Source organism: Marmota flaviventris, chromosome 18 (assembly GCF_047511675.1).
Source record: "Marmota flaviventris isolate mMarFla1 chromosome 18, mMarFla1.hap1, whole genome shotgun sequence".
Lineage (NCBI taxonomy): Eukaryota > Metazoa > Chordata > Mammalia > Rodentia > Sciuridae > Marmota > Marmota flaviventris.
The window spans coordinates 38905759-38930233 of NC_092515.1; positions in this window are offsets into that span (position 1 = coordinate 38905759).

A 24475-nucleotide genomic window follows, 5' to 3' on the forward strand; every position below is an offset into this window, starting at 1 on the left:
AAAATAACGGTATTGTGGCCATCCTCAACTAAAAAATATTTTTTTAAAATAATTTAATCTAGAGAGGGAATGACACGTTGTGGGGAATGCATTAAATATAATAATGCACACAAAATTAAAATCACTTTCTGCGTGTAGCAAAAAGAATTGTGTTCGTATTTGGGTTTGCAGTTTTGCCTAACCAGGTGACTATTTGAGAGCTTCTTTTCAAATGCCTTTCCCCATTGTAGATAGGTTTTCTCCACGTTTTTCACTGTGGAAAGCAAAAGTAGCAATTCTGACTCCCTGTCACTTAAAAAGGAGAAGATTTATTACATTTAACCAAAAGGGCACTGTTGGAACAGGGGCGGTGTAAGTTAACTGTAATCGGGGTGCTCCAGATCGGCTGTCCTGGCCTCCTGGGTTGTATCTTATCTGCCCTTGCTGGTCATCAGCAGTTGGCACTGTCCATAGGCATGACGCTGCAGGCGAGACCCCTGAAGTGATCAGCTTTTAGCAGGTTGTGTGTCACCGTCTCGATAACTACTGATTTTCTTTGCATACCATCAGCTGCACTCATTCATTGGCAGAATACAGCGTGTCGAGTAATCATTCCTGCAGTAACTTGCACGAAAGAAGTACAGTTGAGTGAAGTTAACTTTTGGTTAGAATTCTAACACAGGCAAGAAGAAGCAGAAGACAAAAATCCCATCTCAGCCAAGGTGTAGAGCATTTGAATCAACATAAATCCTTGTTACCTATTTTTGTCCATGAAAAGATATTTAGGGCCAGGTGTGCAGTGGTGCACACCTGAAATCCCAGTCACTCGGGAGACTGAGGCAGGAGGATCCCAGGTTTAAGACCAGCCTGAGCAACTTGGTGAGATACTGTCTACAATTTATAAAGAAGGAAAAGGGCTAGAGATGGAGGTTGGTGGTAGAGTTCCCCTGGGTTAATCCTCAGTACCAGAAAAAAAAAGAGTATTTAGTGTTCAGTGTGGGAAACAGGACCATGCCCTTTTTTAGAGGGCTCCAGTTGCCTGGGTCAAGGGCACTGTATAGAGCAAAGGACACCCTCTCACAGGGTCTGTCTTTTTTCTAATTCCACAATGATTGTGTGATTCAAAGGGGATTTTTAGTTTTTTATTTGCTTGTTCTCAGGATAGTGTCATAGACCTTACATTTATTTATATTTATATTTATTTATATAGTATATAAAATGGATTCTGTTATATATACATGCACATATATTATGTGTATATTAAGCATAACCAGAACCATATGATTGTTAGTACTAATAATCATCCCAATTTTTAGGCTATAACCTATTTTATATTTATGTAAGACATCTTCCAACCTGTCTTAACCAAGGGCTAAACTCAAAGTATAATAATAGGAAACTTTGTCTTTAAATTAAAACGCATACTTTCTGCCTCCAGAATAAAGTTCCTTCTTTTTATTTTTTTAATGGGTTTTAAGATAATATAGATATCACATAATTTCCCTTGTATTCAATCCATTGTAATTTAACAAAGGGGAACTTTGCCTTTGAGTTTGAGGACTATATTTCCTCCAGAGATAAACTTATATAATATTTGCTTCAGAATCCGGGAGCTTAATTTATAATTCTTCATTATGTTCAGCAGTTGTCAGATGGAAGGCAATGACAGGTGAGAGAGTGAGGAGGGGGACTGAAAAACCGACCCTGTTGGCAGTAGGACTTTAAAACTTTTCTTATTATAGGCATTTCTTCCATGATTTATATTAGAATCTGGAATTTGAAGTATTTCAGGTTTCTTTGAAATGGTAACTTCTTGCAGTGGGATGTACTAAAGAGGAATGAGCTTAAAACTCTGCTTTGTTCAAGATGATTATGAAGGCTGCACATCTTATTTACCAGGGCCCTCATACAGGAACAGGGTCAACATGAGAAGTCAACATAAAAAGACATTTTTGCTCCATTGTTTTTCTATGTGAATGAAGCAGTTGAATTATAATATAAGTACAAAAAGTAAATGAATCATGATTTTGGAACTTGAAAAATATTAACTTTTCAATCAAGAAAGGAAATATTACCAGGACCCCAGAAATAATCTTGGTGCTTCCTACCAATCAGTCACTGACCCTTCTTTTCTGACAGTGACTACAGTCATGATTTCTATAACTACAGATTAGTTTTGTCTGTTTTGAACTTTAGGTAAATAAACCATGAATTATATTCTCTTTTGTGTCTTTCTTTTGGTCCAAATATTTTGTAAGATTGATCTAAGTTGCTATATATAGTATTAGATAATTCATCTTTTTAAAAAAATATTTACTTTTTATTTGTAGTTGGACACAATACCTTTATTTTATTTATCTTTATGTGGTGCTGAGGATTGAACCCAGGGTCTTGTACATGCAAGGCAAGTACTCTACCACTGAGCCACAACCCCAGCACCTAGATAATTTATCTTAATTGGTGTGTGCTATGTATAAGCAAATGTAAGAATATAACACAATTTAGTTATTATTTTTGTGGTTGAATATTTTAGTTAATTGCAAATTTGGCTATTATATTACTGTTGTGCTTTCTTTCTGCACTTTAAAAACACTGATATTTCTGCAGAAAGATAAAGGGGTCTATTCTTTGGGGATTGAACCCAGGGCCTCACATGTGCTAGGCAAATGCTTGGCCATCAAGTGACAGCCCCAGCCCTAAGAATGTTTATTCTATTTTTGGGGGGGAAGGTACTAGGGACTTAATTCAGGGGCACTTGACCACTGAGCCATATCCCCAGCTCTGTTTTATATTTTATTTATAGACAGGGTCTCAGTGAGTTGCTTAGCACCTTGCTTTTGCTGAAGAGGCTTTGAATTTGCAATCCTCCTATCTCAGCCTCCCAAGCCACTGGGATTACACCATGCCTGTCAAAAGGTTTATTCTTGATTAGGTTTGTGAATGGTATTAATAAGGGAGAATAAATTAGAAAGTATAATAGAGATTAGTCTATTGCTTTATGAAAAAGTTTTTAAGGTTTCTCTTTGTTTTGTATCCATCAATTTTTTTAAGGTATATGAGTTATTGTCTTCTATGTGGTTTTCAATACTTGAACTTTATAGTGCTTGATATCTGTTGCTTAATAACAGACATTAGTTTTGGAAAAATTTTGGCCATTATTCATGTAAAATTGTTTCTCCACATTTTGTTCACTTTCCTTTTTTAGATATTTACACATATGTTCCTTTAGTCTATTTTATGTACATTCCTCTCTTTTTGTTTTCTCTTTTGGTTCAGACTGAAATTCTTCCTGATCTAATCACTAATTCTTTCTTCATCTTTGTCTAATCTGCTGTTAAACTCATTTTCTCATGTTCTGAGTTATTCATTTTTTGTATGTCCACATCTATAATTTTCATTTGATTCTTTTTATATACTCCAATTCCCTAATTACATTTTCTTGCTTTGCCATCTCTTTTATGAAGATATTAATTAGTTAAAGGCTTGATCTAATAGCTCTTAAATACCTGGGTTGTCTTTGAGTCTGTTATTATGGTCTTTTTTTTCTCTCTTAGTCCTATATCTTGGATATTATTATTATTTCCTTGAGTGATGGTCACTGTCTGTGAAAAGTTTAAGAAGTCTATGAATCTTTAGGTTTTGGTAAAAGTAGAGGTAGTTCACCATAGTTGGACAAAAGTTGAGCTGTTCTCTGTAGGTTCTTTTATTTTTACCATTTACTCTTATTCTAGAATTCAGTCTTTTAAGATTTCCAGTTGAAAGTCCAAGGTATTTATAAGAGCCTTTGTCTCTTGTTGGGCTCTATATACCAGCTTTTTCTATCTCAGTCACTATGAAGCTATTCTTACATGTTTCTGTCTCTTGATTGCTGATTTCACTAAGCTCTTCTTGACCTGTGCCCATATAAATGATGAAAACCCAAAGGAGGAAATGAGTAGAATTTGATCTTACCACAGTGATTTTTTCTTGTCTCTGGAATCTTGGTCCCTCAGGTCTTGATGTCTTGATAGCACTCATGGCTTTAAGTGGATATTCCAAGAGTTCTATCTGCTACAAATTAGTATCCTCTACTGAAAATGGAAATTCCAGAAATCCTTTAAAATGCTTTTGCTCAAATATAAACGTCTCTCTTGTAGTATTAAACAAAATAATGATTTTTCCATTATTTTTATGATGCTTTGAATAACAGCACATCTCTCCTTGTAAACTGTAAGTTCCAAGAAGTGAAACTGGAAGTGATTGATGATGTGTTTTTTTTTTTAAATCCCAAGTAACTAAAATAGTGCCTGATTCAGAGTTTAAAATCAAATATAATGTGAGTAAACGAATGATGAGATGTTTCGAGTATGTGTAGTGAATAGAATAAAACAGTAAGTTCAAGAAGCAAGATAAGTATAACGTTGATACCCAACACAAAAGTTAACAGATCATCAGAAAACGTTGTTAAGATGTCATTAGATAGAACTTGGAAAATTGGCCTCAGACAATCGTGTGAAGTCAGGAAAATATTTGACTCAACCCTCTAGGAGAACATGTAGACAGAAAGACTTAGAACTTAAATAGTGTACTCCAAAATACTGGTGATGACTAACAAGACATTGTTTGGAAAATATCCTTTGCTGTGCTTAGAGAATACAAAAACTATTTAGCCTCAATGGTTGCCACTGGCCTATTCCTAAATAGTGAAAACTAGCGTTTGAAATCCTGTGTGCTTAGAATTCCCATACCTTATTATTTCATAAAATAGGTGCTCTAGATGACAGAAATTCTAGGAATCTGATGTTTGAAAGGGACTTTAGATATCATTGCTATAAGACAAAATACACTGGAAGCATGCTGACTCCCTGAGGGTTCCTAGCTGAAAATAAATAAGTGGATGGCCTGTTGTATAGTTCTGTTATTAGGATTTCTTTGGGGAAAGACTAAAAAAAATAGATTTGATAACTTTGTGTAAATGAATCAGATGTGAGCAGAATATTTCATACAAGGTAGTTTAAGTTAAAAATAAAGAACACCAGAGTTCAAATTCCAATTGACATTGATCCTTTGTAAGTTAAATCAGAAGTTAGAAAATTACTTTAGTATGCCAGAGAAAGTAGTATTGTACCAGGTTTGGACATTAGCATCTTCTTTCTTTAGTATTGGAAGGGGAGGATTTGCTTGCTTATTTGGTACATTGTGTTGAATAAATACTATGTGCCTAGCTCTGTCCTGGGCCCATGGGATATAGCATTGTTGGTAGGGACTTCATTTTATCTGAAGCATTAATAGGCAGGCAGATTTCCTGAGTTGAGTGTAAGCAGCAGCTTGTTGAGAGGGCTCGGACAACCAGAATGGGAAATCTGAATGCATTATTTTCATGAAGGATCCAACAGGACTCTTTCAATGCCAGGAGCAGTAAGTGTGGCAAAAATCAATTCTGGCTTTTGACTTCTGTAGGACCTGATATTTAATTACTTTGCATAATGCAATTTTTAGTGAATGTGTCCATGGGCTGGTACAAGGCTGGATGGCTGGATTAGGAGCAAGGACTAATGTCACAGAGAGCAAATTCTGTAGATGCCTCTTCCATGAGGCAGTAGAGCTTAAGGATGAATCAATTGCACAATTTGATGTCAACTTCTGATTCCACCACTTGTTGACTTCCTAACCTCAGGCAACGTTCTTAATGTCTGTCTCTTCACCTGTAAAGTGGTCCTCAATATATATATATATATATATATATATATATATATATATATAACCTTTAGAAGTGATCCCTTTCTGATGAGTGCTCTGAGAAAACAAAGACAGTTCACAATGTAATTAAAAATAATGGTTAGATGTCATAGAATACAGAGTCAATGACAATTGCTGTGGGCACTCAGAACAGTTTTTGACCACTCTTTAGTATGTGAGTTTTGAATTCCCATATAGGGTCAAAATATTGATGCCATAGTATTTTATAGAACCATGAAATATCATCTTTGGTGCTGCAAATCAGACTGGATCCATAGTCCCTGAGTCTAATATCAGAAGGTGAAGCACCTTGAAGAACAATAGAACTTGTAAACTGTGAACACAGAGAGGAGAGGTTAGTCAAAAAATAATTAGTACCTTGTATTCTAGGTTTGGTGTTTTGGGGTCAAAATAGCTAAAGCTCTGTTAGTCTTTGAAGACTAAATGTCTGAATTTCCCCCTCATGATTAATATCTTAAAGAAAAACAATTCGGAAAGATGGCTCTTTTTAGTCTGAATTAATAAGCTTTGAACCTATTAGGAAAATCTAATACAGAAGTCATTTTATAAGCTACCAAATTCTAATCTACTGGAAAGTACAATCTCTCACTGTCCTGTGTTCAAACCTTCTCCTTTTCAAAATTGTTATGACTGATCAGTCTCCAATCTGAAGCCTCTTCCTATTCCAGCTAGATTCTTCACAAGTGTTTGGCTGACTATGTTTTCATCCAAATTAGTGCTGTGAGTTTTCATTTAAAAAATTTGTTTTATTTCTTAAATCATGTTCTTTTAATATATTTTTTTAAAAACCCCGCTAACCTGATTTGTATAGTGGCTAAATCATTTTACATTTCCACCAGTAATTTGTAACAATCCAGTTTCTTTAGGTCCTTGCTAGTGTTTGGTATTGACATGACATTACCCATTCTGATGGTTTAATAGTGGCATTGTATGGTTTCAGCTTGCATTTCCCTAGGAATTTGGTTGAAAATATTCCTGTATCCATATTTGCCACAGTTCATCATTTGACTATCACCGCTACATCACCATCAGTACCGTTCATTATTTTATCACTGAAATGTTTCTTCATATCTTTTACCCATTTTCTTGATTGGATTGAACAGCTTCTGATGATTTCATCTTGAGAATTCTTTATATGTTTTAGATAATAGTCCTTTGGTGGATTTTGTGGTTTGCAGACTTTTTTATTTCACTTTGTAGCTTTATTATTTATCCTCTTAACAGAGCCTTCTGCAGACACAAATTATTTAATTTTCATGAAGTGCAATTTCTTGCTTTACTTTTTATGGTTTATACTTTTAGTGTCAAGCCTAAGAGTTCTTTGCCTATATCTAGATCCTGAGGATTTTTCTCCTAATTTTTTTTTTCCTCAAAAGTTTATAGCTTTACATCTTATATTTAAGTCCATGATTCATTTTGATTTAATTTTTGTATGAGATGTGAGCCTTGGGTCAAGATTCCTTTCTTTTTTTTTCCCCACGGATGTCCAATTCCTCCAAACCAATTTGTTGAAAAAGCTATCTCTCCTCCAGTAAATTGCTTTTTCACTTTTGTTAAAAAAAAATCACTCAGATGTTTATGTGGGCCAATTTTGGATTCTGTGTTCTATTCTAATGACCTATGTCTCTATTACTCTGTTTATGTCTCATTGTCTTGATTTACCGTAGCTACATATTTAATCTGAAAATTGAGTAGACAGATTCTTTCCAATTTATTTCTTTTTCATAATTATTTCAGCTACTCTAACTCCTTTGTCTTTCCACATAAATTTTAGAATAATTGTGTGTATGGGTGTATAATTTTTGCTGAGATAAGGATTGCATAAAATTAAAATTGTATATCCACTGGAGGAGAAATGATGTATTTAGATATTCTTTCATTTCTTTCTTTTAAAAAAAAAATTTTATTTATATATGGCAGCAGAATGCATTACAATTCTTATTACACATATAGAGCACAATTTTTCATATCTCTGGTTATATACAAAGTATATTCACACCAATTCGTGTCTTCATACATGTAATTTGGATATATAGTTTTTAGAATACAAATCCTGTACATGTTTTGTTAGAATTATACCTAAGCATTTTATTTTGGGAGGGAGGTGATGTACATGGTATTGCATTTTTAATTTTAACATCAGTATGTTTACAGCAAGTACACACAAATGCAATTGTTTTTCAATGTTTATGTCATATCACGTTATTATGTCACATCAACTTGTTGTGCTCCATTATTAGTTCCAAGAGTTTTATTCTTTTTATAGGTTCCTTGTGATTTTTTTGCACAGACCATCATGTCCTCCACAAATAAGGATGAGTTTAAACCTTCCTTTCTCATCTATGTGTCTTTTATTTCGTTTTCTTGTTATACTGATTAAAATTTGGTGGCAATGCTGAGTGACAGTGACCCTCCTGCATTGCTCTGACTCAGGGGAAGCAATGTCTTTCTCCATTCACAATAATGATAGCCCTAATGCCTTCAGAGATGCTCTTTGTCAAGACAAGGGTATTCCATCCATTCACATTTTTGGACAGCTTTTATCATGACTATATGTTTAATTTTGTCATTTTTTTTTAAATCAGTGTGATACAATCATGTGACTTTCTTTGGTCTGTTAACATGGTGGATTACATTGATGAATTTTGAACCAGCCTTGCATCCTTGAAATTAACCTCATTTAATCACTGTGTGTGTGGGTGTGTGTGCGCACACACACACACACACACACACACACACATACGTATATCATATATATTGCTAAATTGCTTTTTGTTAAAGATTTTTGTGTTTGCAGTCATAAAGCATACTAGTCTATAGGCTTTTATTTATTTTTTTGTATTGTCTTTTCTAGTTCTGGTATCAGGCTAATATGATTTATAAAATGAATTTGGGAGCACTTTCTCTTATTTTATTTTTTGTGTACTGGGCCTCACACATACTGAGCACATGCTCTACCACTGAGTGACATCCCAGCCTCCTCCTCTATTTTTGGGATGAGATTGTGTGTGTTATTTGTTCCTTAAATGTTGGTGAAAGCACCTAGACTTGAAAATTTCTCTTTTAGGAGTTTCACTATTAAAAATTCAAAGAAGTGTCCCATTTCATTTCAGTTGTCAAGTCCTTATGGAAATGAAAAGTTGTTTAAAGAATGCTATTTATTTATTTTTCTCTATTTTTATTGGTGCATTATAATTACATACAATAATGGGATTTGTTGTTACATATTCATACATGCACACATTGTAACAATATATTTGATTAATATCATCTCCCAGTACCTCCCTTTCTCAATCCTCCTCTAACCCCTAGTCCTTTTCCTCCTCTAGTATCTCCCTTCTATTTTCATGAGACAACTCCCCAACTTTTCCCTGTTTTTTTTTTTTGTCTTTAACTTCTACATATGAGAGAATAATGCAACCCCTGACTTTAAGTTTGGTTTATCTCATTTAACACAGTGCTCTTAGGTGTCATCCATTCTCCTGCAAATGACATGGTTTCATTCTTGTTTATGGGTAAATAAGACTACATTGTGTATATATGCCACCTTTTCTTTATTCATCCATTGATGGGCATCTAGGCTAGTTCCACAATTTGACTATTGTGAATTGTACAGTTATAAATATGGTATGCATGCATTTCTCTAGTATGCTGATTTTAATTCTTTAGGATAAATGCCAAGGTTTGGTAGTATGCTCTTATCATCTTCTTGACAAGTGGAGGTGTTACCCACGTGATGGGTGTGTGTGTGTGTGTATGGTGGGGGTGGGGGGATCATATCCAGTCTCTCAACTCTTATGTTTTTGCAAAAGGAGATTTTTGAGCAAGACACAAACCATAGTAAAAGTATAGCAAAGTTTATTTGAAGAGAAAGAAATTAACACCCTAATTTGGAGAGGGTAGGTTGTCTCAAAGAGGAGAATAACAACATTCCCCTTTGTTCTCTAGTTTTTATCTGGGTCTTAGAGAAGTTCCTAGAAAGTCCTACCCAGGTACCACCTCTCAACTTTTGACTGATCATAGGATTGCCTCAGATTTCTAAGTCCCTGTTGCACATGATTTTCCCACAGGTACTTGAACAAAATGCAAGGAGGTTAGATCTTTTAATTCTAGAGGCTAGAAAATCTGAGATCAAGGCATCCATGTATCAGGTGTCTGATGATAGTCTGTGTCCTTGTTCGCAGGGGCCTGTCTTCTTGTTACATTATCACATGGCAGACAGCAGAGCAAAAACCAAGCTTTCTCCTGTATCTTTTCATAAGGACACTAATGCCATCATGAGGGTTCAACCTTCTGACCTCATCTCATTCTAAAGGCCCTACCTCCTCATTCTATCCCAAGTTTTTAACATATAGGGACCCAAATGTTCAGTCCATAGCAGTTATGCTTGGAAGGACTAGAGGGAAACACATGCTTCTATTGATCTTTCTAGAAATTAAGTTCCTGTTTATTTTTTCAATATCACACTTCTCCTTCAAATGGCTTCCTGACCTCCTGAAACTCTTTGAAGTTGACTTTATCAGAGAAGCTGTTTACATAAGTGATAATACATTAAAATGTGAATTGAATTTTTTTTTTTTACAAACATTCAACAATTTATAGCAGTTGACATTATAGTGAAGGAATCAAACTCCTTTTCCTTATCTTTCAGAGCTAAAGATACTATAGGCAGAGGACTGTTGCAAAGCTGAGCCTACCATGGAGACCACCCACTTCACTCTGATTCTCGAGATCACACCAAAAAGATTTCAGACATGTTGCTCAGAGAAACAGACATGAATTTATTAGAAGGGATAGGAAAGGGGAAAAGGAGACACTTTCAAGGGAGAAAGTGAGTCCACTTAGAGAAGAGAAGGATGAAATGCCCCTCCTGTCTTCCAGTTTTATTGAGGTTCCCAGAGCAGTTTCCAGAGAATCCTTCCCAGGACCACCTTATGACTTTTGATTGACAGGATAGGGACTAAATGGACTGCCTCCAAGAGAGAGTGGTATGGTGTGGTGCTTACAGAGTAGGAGTTAAAGAAATTGTGTGCCCGGTTTTTGCATCAATTTCCTGCCTCCTTAATCAGTTTGTCACCCTTTGACTGACTCTCAGCAAGCTTTCTTTGTGAGGGTCTTGATGTTTTGATTGCCAGGATGATTGGGAGTTGTGACATAGTTTTGTTGATAAGGAAGGGTTCAGGCCACTTGTCAGAATGTGGCATGATCTTGAAACAATAGTTTCTCTCTCTTTCTTTTAATTTCAATTTTTAATTATTTGTTCTTTTTAGTTATACGTGACAGTAGAATGTATTTTGACATATTATACATACATAGTGTATAACTTCCCATTCTTGTGGTTGTACATGATATGGAGTTACACTGGTCATGTATTCATATATAAGGATAAGAAAGGAGAGTTATATCTGATTCATTCTATTGTCTTTCCTATTTTTATCTCCCCTCCCTTCCCTTCATTCCTCTTTGTCCAATCCAATGAAATTCTATTCTTCCCTTCCTGTACCCTGCCTTATTCTGTGTTAGCATCTGCATGTCAGTGAGAATGTTCAGCCTTTGATTTTTTTTTTTTTTTTTTTAGGATTGGCTTTTTTCACTTAGCATGATAGCCTCCAGTTCCATCCATTTACTGGCAAATGCTATAATTTAATTCTTCTCTATGGCAGAATAATATTCCACTGTGTATATATACCACATTTTCTTTATCCATTCATCTGTTGAAGGGCACCTAAGTTGGTTCCATAGCTTAGATATTGTGAATTGAGCTGCTATAAACATTGATATGGCTGTATCACTGTTGATGCTCATTTTAAGTCGGTTAGGTATATGCCAAGGAGTGGGATAACTGGTTCAAATGGTGGTTCCATTCTCAGTTTTCTGAAGACTCTCCATACTGCTTTCCATTGTGGTTGCACTAATTTGCAGTCCTACCAGCAATGTATGAGTGTACCTTTTTACCACATCCTCACCAACATTTATTGTTACTGGTATTCTTGATAATTGCCAACAATAGCTTTTCTTAAGGGGATGTAATTATGGCTTGGCAAGGTCTTAAAATGCCAGACTCCACCTTCCAGGTGCTTATCTGTCAGATAAGGCTCCCTGTGGTTTTCAATTACCCGTCATTGTCTTTCTCCTGCTCACCCATTCATGGCCAACTAACTACCTAACAAAGGTAATGCTGAAAAGTTATCATAACAGGAATGGGGTTAGACTAAACAAAGTTTTCCATGGTAAATATTTCAAAACAATAATGAGGTTGGCTATAATTCATAGACTATGTGTCTGTTATTAAAGATCATCTGGGGGCTGGGGTTGTGGCTCAGTGGTAGAGCGCTAGCTTGTGTGCTGAAATATATTTAGTTAAAACACACAGGTTGCAAATGGACAGACATAGCAGAACTATGAGAAGATGGATTTTTGTTTGTTTCTTGGAGTTGCTCCTTACAAAAACCTCTACCTGACCTTTCTATTCTTCATCATCAAAAGACTACACCTTTGGTTACCCATCCTGTTCTTTGGGTACCTTGAATCAGATCTCCTTCAGTACTTCCTCATACAGAGTTTACAGATGCCCGTAAATAGCTCATTTGTATCTGATTATTGACAGAGCTGAGCAGGTGGTGCAGGAACTTCTTGGCCACGTGTGGTGTGCTGTGTTGGTCAGTGCCAGGTGATGCTCACCGGGTCTGCCAACTTAGAGGGTTGGAGGAGAAAACCTCTGGTTCCACTCAGCAAAGAGTTCTAGTAAAACCTACTTTCAGAGGAAAGAAGACCTCTGGCCTTCTCTGTTTCTGTGAAACCAGTACAGGTGATTAGAGTCTCGTGGCACATCTGTAACCCATTTCCTGTGCATCAGTTGGGAAACTGTGACTTAAATGCATAGATTATGGCTTTACCTAGCTTTACTCTTCTTTCCAGCTGCTACTGGCAGAAAGGAAAAGAAAGACAAGGAAACTGTAATTTTAACCTGAAACCCCATACCTTTCCTCCCCAAGTCAATTCTCTTTCCCAAGCCTGTCACTCTCAGATTTGGGGGAAATCTACAAATCTTTACGCACAACCTTAAACTTACTGGCGATGTCCCCACTTATGACAATTGTCCTGTGCACTGTTAATTGGTGCTCTTAATACGTATGTATTTTAGAATAGATTGAGCAAAGGGAGATACAAAACCCAAATTTATGGTACTTTCCCAGCATTATCTATTCATCAAATAATGGAGAAAACATTAAATTAAGGATCCTGAGAATTGCTAGACCATCATAACAGCCCTGTGATCACCAGAATATCTGATATCACACCCACATACCTTCCTCTGCTCACCATTTATATCATTTCCTTTGAAAAGAGAAACTTGAGATCCCCCAAATACTTCCCCCTCCAGACTAACTGCCATTCTCCCTTGGATGTATATTTCTTGCTTTCCTAAATAAATGTGAAGTATGCCGAAATTCTCTTCTGTTGCATCCTGAGTTGAGATGCCACCTCTCTGGGACTTCCTTGGACCCCCTCTGGTAGAGGTCCCTCACTGGTTGCATCTCACTTTGGCACCTGACCTGGGACATTCTGAGTCACTGACTTTGATAAGTCTACCGGATTGCTTCTGTACTGCTTTGTACTTTGACTATACTTATTAAATGTAAGCTCCTGGACTTTCAATCCCTCTTTCTGCCTCATTCACTTCTAAAAGATGGGGCATGTGAGCCCAGTCTTACTAACTTGTTATTGCTCCCCCCCTTTTTTTTTAGTGGCTGGGGAATTCGTCTTTGGTATTTGGTGGAGTCTTCTGAACTCTGATTGTCCAGGTGCTCATTGATTTTTTTTTTTTTTTTTGGTGTGTGTGTGTCACTATTACAATGCCAGGGACCTGGTAATAGTGCTCAAAAAATGGTAATTAAGTGAACTTATATAAGAATGAACATCATCATCTCCACATTTTCCATGCCCTGGATGGACAGGTAGTTGTGACCTTTTATTGTTCATTAACATATCCCAATCAAAACAAGTTATTATGATAGGAATCGAATTTTTTTAAAGATAAATAACCATATTCTTATGCATGAAGTTTTTGAACATTGAGATTCTGGGAAGAATGGAAGCAATACAACTGAATTGCCAAACGAATACATTTCAGCTTTTGAAACAGAGAGAACACGGATTCCATCTTAATACCTACAGTGAGAGGTACTTTGAAATTTCTCTACTGTGCACAGATGTATTCTGAAGTTGAAAATATCAAACACAAGGCCGACAGCTAACATCACAGATGTTTGAAAACAAACAAAAGGAGAATGCGATTTGATTATTTGTTTATTTCCAAAAGTTCTGAGAACAATATCCTGACACCTCATTTGGCTAACAGAGAATAAAAGGCACGGCACAGACACCGTTTCCCATCTCAAATGGGCACGTTTTCTGCTATGCTTGTTTTCTTTTGTGGTTGCTCTACATTTCCTTGAAATATATCCCCAGTCTGTTCTTCTAAAACTGATATTTCTTAAAAAGCTCAGCTTCAAAAATGTCAGACATAATGAAAAATGAAAATCACAAAAGAGAAAGTTGTTCACAGACACTCCCCTGGGGTTCCCTCATGTTTCTGGGTCACCATGCTGACTCTCCATGTGTTAGAAATAACATCCATAGTATACTTAGCAGGGAACCCCTTGTGGTCAGGGTCAGAGTGGGCTCCGAATAAACAAAGCCAACCCTTTCCTTGAAGACAATGTACCATCTGCTCAGAAATACTCTCCATCATCCACCAAAGCAGTTCCAAAAGAAGTTCCCCTTTCAAAGCATAAGAAAGGCTCCTTTGGAAATATTATAAAAGGGCACTATATTTTCATCATTTGGGGTTAGAGTGGATGAATGATAGGGGGACCAAGGCCTGCCCATGGGCAAACTTGATGAAGACCATCCGAAGGAAGTAGTGAATAAGCACTAAATTTCTGACCAATTGAGGACCTTCAAACTCTAATCAATAGAGAGGAAAAGAAAATGCCACAGAATTGCAGAAGAGTCAAGCCAGCAAGGAGTCCAAATCCTTTATGTAAATGAAGGAGTAAATCTACTCCTCTGTTAAAGATGGGGCATCTGAAATCAAGAGAAACCTGCACAGATTTTTGTCCCATAGATGCTCCCATACATTCTAACATTAATATCACCAGTTATTTCAGGTACTATTTATTGAGCCTGTGAGAAGGTGCTTAAAATCTTAAGTTTCTAAAATTGAAGATAATAATCTAAACTGCAAGTATTCCACTTATTAGCTATATGACCTTGGCCAGATTATATAATTGCTACCTCTTAGATGCAGTTTCTTTATTTGCAAACTGTTTGAAATAATAAATTTCTCATTAGTTGTGGTTACAATTAAGTAGCAGATGTACTTAACAAAGCTTAAGCAAGAGCCAGTCATGTCATAGTTGATCCATAAATATCAATTATCACTGATACTAACTATAATAAATATGCCTTTCATGTGCTAATGATTCTACACACTTAAAAAGGAGAAAATCATAAGCCCAACTTCAGAAAATTTTCAATAACTATATATCTTCTGTGCAGTTATAGGTGTCTATATAAGCTATTGAATCCAATTGATGTAATGTTTTCAATATTGAATATAATATGGTATATTAATACAATATTGAATATTAATATAGTCTATGTTTCACCTATTATTTCATTAATATTCATGCACAGAAACTTTTCCTGGCTTTAGTGAGCATTGTAGTTTCTACTGAAGACTCTCCTGTCTTGATATTTGTAACAGATCCTATAGTATCCATCTTTTTTCTAATTCTCAAAATCATACTGTGCAGAGATTTTATAAAGGGAACTCACACAGAGAAGAAACACCAGGCAATCAAGTTAAACCCAAACTCGCACTGCTTCCAATAAGTAGCCTAAATGGCCAAATGCCCTTCACAGCTTTTGAGAGGGCCATTCTGTCTGCTAGCTTTGTTCCAAACTGTTTCATTTGGAAACATCCATGGCACATCAGTGAGCTGTTGGCATGCCTGAATGTGATTCTGACTGTCAAAGGCCTGGGTCCTTCTTTGAGTCTGTCTCAGCTGCCAACTTGGTTTGGAATATCCTTGGGGAAAATGAACACCACTTCCTAACTGAATTAGGTAGCAGTCTCCATAAAGTGCACCACTCGGTAATGCCAACTAACGAGTTCTATTTCAGTATGACCCATATGAACAGAAGATCGGTATGCCAGGAACTGCGCAGGGTCCGAGATTCTACCTTTCATGTAAGCAAACAAATTAGTTTCATGGGTGCTGGCAGAAGAAACAGACTGCTGGGTCAGAGACAAAAGACTTTATTATGCACAGTACGAGATTCATGTTCACATTGGTTTCTATTGTTCCGTATGCCTTGGGACAATGCAGAGGTAGACTGAGGTGGCAGCTGCACACCTAGCAGGTCTGTGTCTCAGCTGAGAAGCCTGAGTTTAGGGAAAGACCCAGTCTTATGAGGGGGTGGTGTGGTGTGCTAGGAAACCCATCCAAATTTTGTCCCTGAGGCCTTCTGCTCAGGAAGCAAATCTGCCCTCTGCCTTGGAGGAAGCTGCTATCTTTATCACCCTAGACGATTTGCTACACAAGTGTCTTTGAAAAGATGGCCCAGAATAAAACTGTCAGTGCCTTGCTTAAAAAAATGGGAGAAACAGAGAAACCCATGGAGAATTGGCTCTCAACGGGATATAACACAGTGTGGTTCTGTGATGGATGGTACCTCAGTTGTGCCGCTGTAGGCAGGATGAGATGGAGATCCAAGAGAGGCGATTTCTGTTTCATGTTTTATATAGTGGGGTTTTTATGTAAGCTTTCATTTAAAGAAAGCCATCTATGGTTAGAACCGAACTAGTCTAGCAAATAAAAATGAAAACACAAAACAAACATGTAATATAACATTACTGGAGAGAGGCAAGGAGCTATGGATTAAAGGGATGGTGTAACAGACTCTCACACTAACCAATTTGAAACAGTGAATAAATTGCTTAAGCACTAAGAACCTGAACTTCATTTGTAAAATGGTGATACTAATATTTTCTATCATATGAAGTAGTTGGGGCATCTGAATAAAGATAATATATTGAATTCTGACACATTGCTCTCAAAAATAGTGCTTGCCTTCTGTAGCAGATACTGTTGGTGCATGGCTCAGAGATTATGGATCCTTTTCATCTATATAATGTATCCTTACACCAGGTGTTGGGGTGCTGCCGTAGGTATCACGACCACAACTTTCTCAGAGAATGATTCTTGTTTGATTGGCAGCCTTTCTGGAGATGTGTTGGACTCATGTTTCCTCCCTGTCCCCAAAGCTAACAGTTGATCAACAGGTGATCACGGAAGTGATTCGAAGACCCAGGTCTGTTGAATGAAGGTGGAACAGACTATGAAGTGTGTTCACCTTCCAGAGCCCCCAGGGAGATTAGATGGAAGTCAGGCTTTGGCATCATCTGAAACTGCATCTTTGCTTAGCTTCTGCCCCTTCCCTATCCTGTGTCCTTGCCTTACTTACATCTCTCCTTGAGAGCACCTCCTTAATAAATCACTGATTTATTAATGAGAAGGGAACATGAATATCTATCTCATGTTCTGCTCCCTGGGAACTTGCCCTAAGACACTATTCAAACATTGTCTCCATGTTGGCACAAATTGAACAGTATTCAACTGTACCAGTCACATTAATATTCTGATTTCCTCTAGTATATATCTCTAATCTGTCTTTATAATTGCAAAGTATTGGAGATGAAAGGCATATTCCTGTTCTGTACACATTTAAAATAAGAAATATTTTCCCAACATAAATATATTAAAAGAGGTCAGAATATTTTAGTAGAGAAAATCAGGGAGCATATTTTTTTGTTGATCCAGATCAATAATTAACACTTTAATCTATAATTAGTACTTCATTTTATATTATGCATGCCCACACGCACGCACACATGCGCGTGCACATACACACACACACACACCAAACTAGTTTTGTTATAATAATGCCTCCTTTGAAAAATGTGAATTTGTTCTAATAATCATTTATGTATCAGGGAATAGTTTGAATATGACATGAATTTTGTGTCTTCTTAAGTATGATTTCACTCATAGGAAAGAAACTTTAGGTGAATTCAAAAAAACTACATCATCCTGAGCCACACAGGGATACAAAATATGCACAGATTCACAACACATACACACACACACACACACATACACAAACGCTAATACTTAGTCATCTACCAGCTACCTTGGTTTACTTCATATGTTATTTGCAGTGTTTATTTTGTTCTTTTTTTTTTGTATTTTTGAACTTTTCTTTATAAAAAACAAAACAAAACAAAATCTCAACCCATTTAATACCCAAACCATGTTTCAGTGTCCTGGGTCAAAATCACCAGCAATGCATACACATTTAAAGGAAAGCTTTTAATATTGGAAAAAGATGAGAGGACACATGACATCTCCAGAGCAACTGGCATAAAAGAATCCACGTTGCAGACCATTCTATACAATGTCATAGAAAGAAAAGAAAGGTCTATGACATTAAGTGCTGTGAGGTCAATAAGAACGTGGCCTAAAGAGAAAGATTGTTAAGCATAAGGATTGAAAAGAGAGAGAGAGAGAGAGAGAGAGAGAGAGAGAGAGAGAGAGAGAGAGAGAGAGAGGAGAGAGAGAGAGAGAGAAAATGAATATAAGGAGCAACCTTTTTCACAATCAATGAAAATATACTGTCTATACAAGAGGACCTTAAATGAAATCATCTAATTTGGAAGAAGTGGCTCCTTATTTACGTTTTAATTCAGAAGCAAAAATAGTTAAATATTTGTCTTATACAATATGCTGTTTTTAAATATGTGTACATTGTGGCAGCTAGGGACTGCGGGTGAGTGGGGAAATGCTGGTCAGAGAATATAAAATTTCAGTATAAGGAAGAATAAGTTTAAGAGAGCTATTTTACAATGTGGGTTGCCTATAGTTAATAATGATGTTTTATATTCTTGAAAATTGCAAAAAAAAAGTAGATTTTAAGGATTCTCATCACTAAAAAAGATGCTAAGTGAGCTATCATCTTTCGTACAGTCAATTCCACAAATGGCTTATGCATTTGTAATCATTTAACATGTATAAAACTGTACTATTATTTTTACTAGATTCCTACCAATTTTGCATGGTCCTCATGAAGTTTTTGAGCATTTTTTCCTGAACTCCATAAGTGCTATGATTTTTCTTTGGTGATTGTGCATAAGTTGGTGACTCCTAGGAGTGCACAGGACTTGCTTCAGTAGTGTATATGTGCCTTCCTTGCTTTCCCATCTGCTTGGAACACACTCCCATTTTATCCTATTACCCGATTCTTACCCTTACTTCATATTTCTCTCTGCTTCTCCAGAAAAGATGATTGTCATTGGCTTATTGTCCATAGAAACAAGGATTTGAGAGTGCATGTGGTGTATTTGGGAGGTGATTCCAGGAAAAAAATCAAAGGGTGGCAGGCAGACCACGAATGGATGCAGCCGTGTGTGCAGGGGGCGCTAGTGAGCAGCTGGACCTCTTCTGGACCTCGAGGCTCCAGCCTGCCTTCCCAGGGACGGTGTGGACACATTTCAAAGCTGTCCCACCTGGGAACAATAAATCTCAAATGTTTTTCTTCCTGCTCCCATCTGTCATTGTCTGAGGACTGCTCCCAAGGGCATCCATTCCCTGGCACTTTTCGTCTGCCCCATGTGTGGTCTGAGCAAAAGCCCTTAGATGGAAAGTCTCAGGTGTTTGCAGTAGAATGCTATTAGCATATAATGAAATGGTGAATGCACATGGGGTGTGGGGTGTGCATTGGGGTGAGTGTGTGAGCATCTGCTGTTCCTCTATTCCTGTGTTGACGTTCCTTGTCAAGGAAAAAATATCACTGTATACGTCTTTGAATTTACATTCTTTTCTTTGAAGCACTTACTGCTTGGATCATTTTTCATTTATTTATAGAAGCATTTGTTATATATTCAGTGGTGTGCTGGAGTCAGCTCACACTGGCTCACAAGATCTGATTGTTCTGGGAACCCATTAATGTCCTCTTGGCAGCTTCAAACGGGCCGTGTTGGGAGTCTTTACAACATAGAAATTGGCAAACACCACAAAATGTTCTCTCCCTCTGATTTTCCAGTGCCTTCTGGAAAGCTAGTAGTTGAATGCTTGCAAGCACAGCTGCTGTGTGAGTGGTTTGTGTCACTAGTGCACAAACTTGCTCCTTCTCTTCCAGGCCACGGAGTTGCCTGGGTCCCTCTTATGACTTATGACCCCCTTATCGGCTGCTTGAAGTGATTGAGAAAGCCTATATGTACCATTACAAATGTCTGCCCCAAACTTCAATATTAATCTTAGCAGAGAGAATATTGACATCTTTTTGGCAGTAATTAGGTCACAGGAAGCACTGCAACTTATGGCCATGGTGTCATCAGTGGTCATTGGCAAGGAGAATACTTTTCATGCTAATTGCTCTGGGGAGAGGACATTCATCCAGTACATCTCAGTGTTGAATATTATTAAACTCTGCAACCTTAGAGAAGAAGAGTGAGGGGTGTGAATGCTTGAGACAGAACTTTCACCTCTGAAGAACATGCTTACCCTTGTTTTTAAAGTGTTATTACATAGATTTTACAAAACGAATAAAAGCACACATGGGCTAAACTTCATAACCAATAAGACCTCTTTATGATTCTATATATCTGTGATATCCTGCCAATAACTTCCAGTGTTTTTAAAAATTGTAACATTAAGGTGCATCACTTGGGATGAAACATCAACAGTAACAACCACCATGAAAATAATATGCTATATTTCTATCAGTGAATGAATGGAAAGATATTCTTTGGGAAATAAAATAGCCTCTGGGGAAAAAGATCAGAGGTGTATGGATTCAAGCTCATTTGCTATATAATTCTATATGGTTGCACACTTCCCAAAACAAGTTTCATCTGTTGAATTTCCCTCTCCAAGTGTTCAACGTGTACAGCCGTACTTTAAAGGTAAATGCAATTGGTTGTAAAATAGGCAGGTTTCTAACTCCAATGACCAGTCACAGAGCAATTATTTTTTGACATGTAAGATATTGTTCCCAGCATGTAGTCTTTTGTAAGATTGAGAGAAACCTGGGATAAAAAGATTGTAACATTTTTAGGATAGATGGAGTGTGTTCATATGTGTGTGTGCAAGCATAAGACTTTATGTGAATATTAGACTTTGTTTTTGCTGTAACTCCAAACATAAATAGCAATTTTATATCAACCTCTGAAATCTCTGAAAAACATCTCTACGCAGAATGTTACAAATACATGGATGTCACATATTTGGTTATAACTACAAAGTCACATCTGAGTAATACTAAATGTTATCGGATTCAAATAACCATTGGTGGTCTTTATGTCTGCAATTTGATTAACCAAGAACTCCCAATTGCTACGTATAAATTATCAAAGTTCTACTAGTGTGGACAGGCTTGGGTTGAAGGGTATAAGAAGTTCCTGTTTCTACTTCTAAACCAGAATCAGAATAGGAAACACTCCATGCATGTTTACTTTTAATTTATTTTTAATCAGCTTCATTTTAATCAGAAAATTATATCTAGAAAAAACTCATTGAATGATATCTAGAAAAAAATGACACAAACATTTAATATTATGTTGACATTTTAAAATGTAACATTTCAGCATGGATTTATGCTAGACCAATGAGATGTTTTAAAGGAAAAGATGAGATTTAAAGTGCAAATAAATAAGGAACTCACTAACCCGCATAATGCAAAGAATTATCCTGAGTATTTATATTTCTATAACCTTCTTCTAAGACTTTCTGATCCCATTTTCTTATACAAACAATGCACATCAACTACAAACACAAAGAATTTTAAAATCATGAGAACATAACACATCTTTCAGGCATGATTTCAAATGACTTTTAACCATTCCTTTTCAACTTATACAGCATTTGTGAGTTTCATTTATTTACTCATGAACCCATTCTAACCCATTCTTCTAACAAGCAAGGGTTAGCTATCTGGGGTATATCAATACATGTTAATTAAACATTAAATTTCTCAGAGGACTTTAAAAAATTCCTTCACAGGTCAGTTTCTATTTGCATTGAATTCATCATCTGCCCTGTACATGGTAAACTTCATTATTTCAAACTGGATTGCACATGATACAATATGCATTGAAATATTTTATTATTGTGACAAAACATGGGCAATGAACCAGATCTTTCAGGTTTAAGTACTAGCTCTACCTTCTACTAGCTCTATAGCCTCATTTTTTTTTTGCCTCTAATGTGACAACATTGATAAATAAATAAATTAATTAATTAAAAAATAAAACAAAAATTAAAATATAGTTAAATTAAAAATTGAATACAATGACTATTATTTATAATAATTCCTAGAATATAGTAATCATCATTATATAATTATATTTATACTAAAATATATAGTTCTTACTGAGTGCCACACACAGGCTTGTGTTACTAACTGGGGTGAGAAATCTGTAAAGCATATAAATTTCTTGCGTTCTAATAGGGAGACATATTCATCCATAAACAGCTGTTATACAAGAACATAAGTAATACAACAGATGAATGTGTTGCATGTGGCAGGAGTCAGAGAAAGGAGGTGAGAGCCAAATTTGAGGTGAGATCCAAAATGTGACTCGTAGTTCCAAGGAGGGAAGGAGGCAGTATGTTCTAATTCAAGGAATCCTCCAAATACTTACATGTGTGTCTTACTGAAAATTAAAACACATTTACAGTGTGTGTTTTGGTGGCTTGCTTCTGTGACAGAATAAAATATTTTGTACTGCGGTGGAAAGAACACTGGCTTAAAGATGTAAAGACCAGATTTGCTTTGCATCAGCTAACTGTGAGACTTAGGAAAATTTCCCAAAGGGCTAGGTGACCTTTAACGTCCTCTTACCTCCTCAGATATGCCTTTTTTTAAAAAACACTTTTGAGTTAAGTTTGCGCTTCACTATAAACACTCAACAACTATACAAAATGAGTTTTCAAATCTACAAATGCAATCTAGTGTGGATGTTAGGGAGAAAGATAAAAATGGATTTTGATGCTTGCTTTGTTAACTCACTAGGGATTTTACATGACAGGCAATGATGAAGAAGAAAATCTCTGTTTAGTTTAAAGACAGGTTTAGTTTCCCTTATCCAAAATGCTTGGGGGTAGACTTGTTTTGGATTTCAGATTTTTTCAGAGTTATAAATATTTGTATATGTGTAATTACATATCTCAGGAAGGGGACCTAAGTCTAAATATGACACTCACATGTGTTTCATATATATCTTAGACATATAGTCTGAAAGTAATTTTATATTTTGAATAATTTAGTGCATAAAGCAAAGTTTCATCATATAGAATTTTACACTTGCATCATGTTAGCATTCAAAAAGTTTCCAATTTTGGATCACTTTGCATTTGAGATTTTTGGATTAGGTGAAATCAACCTATTGATAACAAAGATTTACACTGAGTAAAGGATAGATTCCTCCCCCAGAGGATAAGATTATTAATTATTAATTCTCACAGTTACTGAATTGGATTGTTAAATTGCTAAGATATTCCTTTTAATGGGATCAGGATTTCTCCTGGTTGACTCATGTCACCTCCTTGAGGTGAGATGTTGTAGAAGCTCCAAGGCTTACCTTCCTATGAGCTTAACGAGGTCTTTGAAGGACTATTTTTTCTCTCTTAAGTGCTCTAGCAATGTCCCTATTATGGTTTGGATCTTAAATGTCCCTCCAAAGCTCTTGTATTGAAGGCTTTGTCTCCAGCTTGTGGGGCTACTGAAAGATGGTGGAAACTTCAGGAGGTGAATTCTAATTGTAGGTGGGCCTCTGAGGTATGCATGCCCTGATTCTTTTCTCTATCTCTTTGCTTCCTGGCTACTATGTGATGAGCAACTTTCCTTTGCCATAGACTCCCTGTGCCCTGGTATTTCTGCCTGACCCAGGTCCAAAGACCACTGGGCCAAGTGATCATGCACCTACAACTTCTGAAAGCATGAGCCAGAATCTTTCCTCCATTAAAATTTTTTTGTCTCAGGTACTTTGTCACAGTGATAGAAAGCTGACTAACACAGACTAAGAATTGAATCTTGCTGGCTATCAGTATCTATTTTGAATTATCTTTGCCAAAAAGAGATGAGGTTCTAATGACTCTAGCTTTTATCATAAGACTATCTCTGGGGCTGGAGATGAGCCAACCTCCTTGAGCCATGTGCACTAAGATCAGGGAAGGGTGGTCTCCCAATTTGGGGAGAGTTACCTGAAGAAGTAGGAGAAGATGCTGCTTGGCAAAAATGAGCAAATGTCCCTTGCAAACAAGGTCCAGATAGACACAAGGCTCCAAAAAGAGACCACCTTCTATCTATGAGTCATAAAATAGCAATGGAAGCCATAAATAACTTGACATTTTCTTTTCACTCAGTTGTCTCATTTTAGAGCTCTCTTTCATGAGGAAGTTGAAGAATTATTACGCCCATTAGTATCTGGAATGATGTAATGGCACTCTATCTGTCAAATTGCTTAAAATTATTTGTATTAAGGGCACAGAATGTGTCCCTAGCCTTTGCTCAAATAACATTTGCCTCTTTATTTAAAGATGATATATCCTCTAAACAGAGGCTAAATGGAAAGTATAATAAAATCCAGAGGTTACATTCTATGTAAGACCAGAGGAATTAAAAACTATAA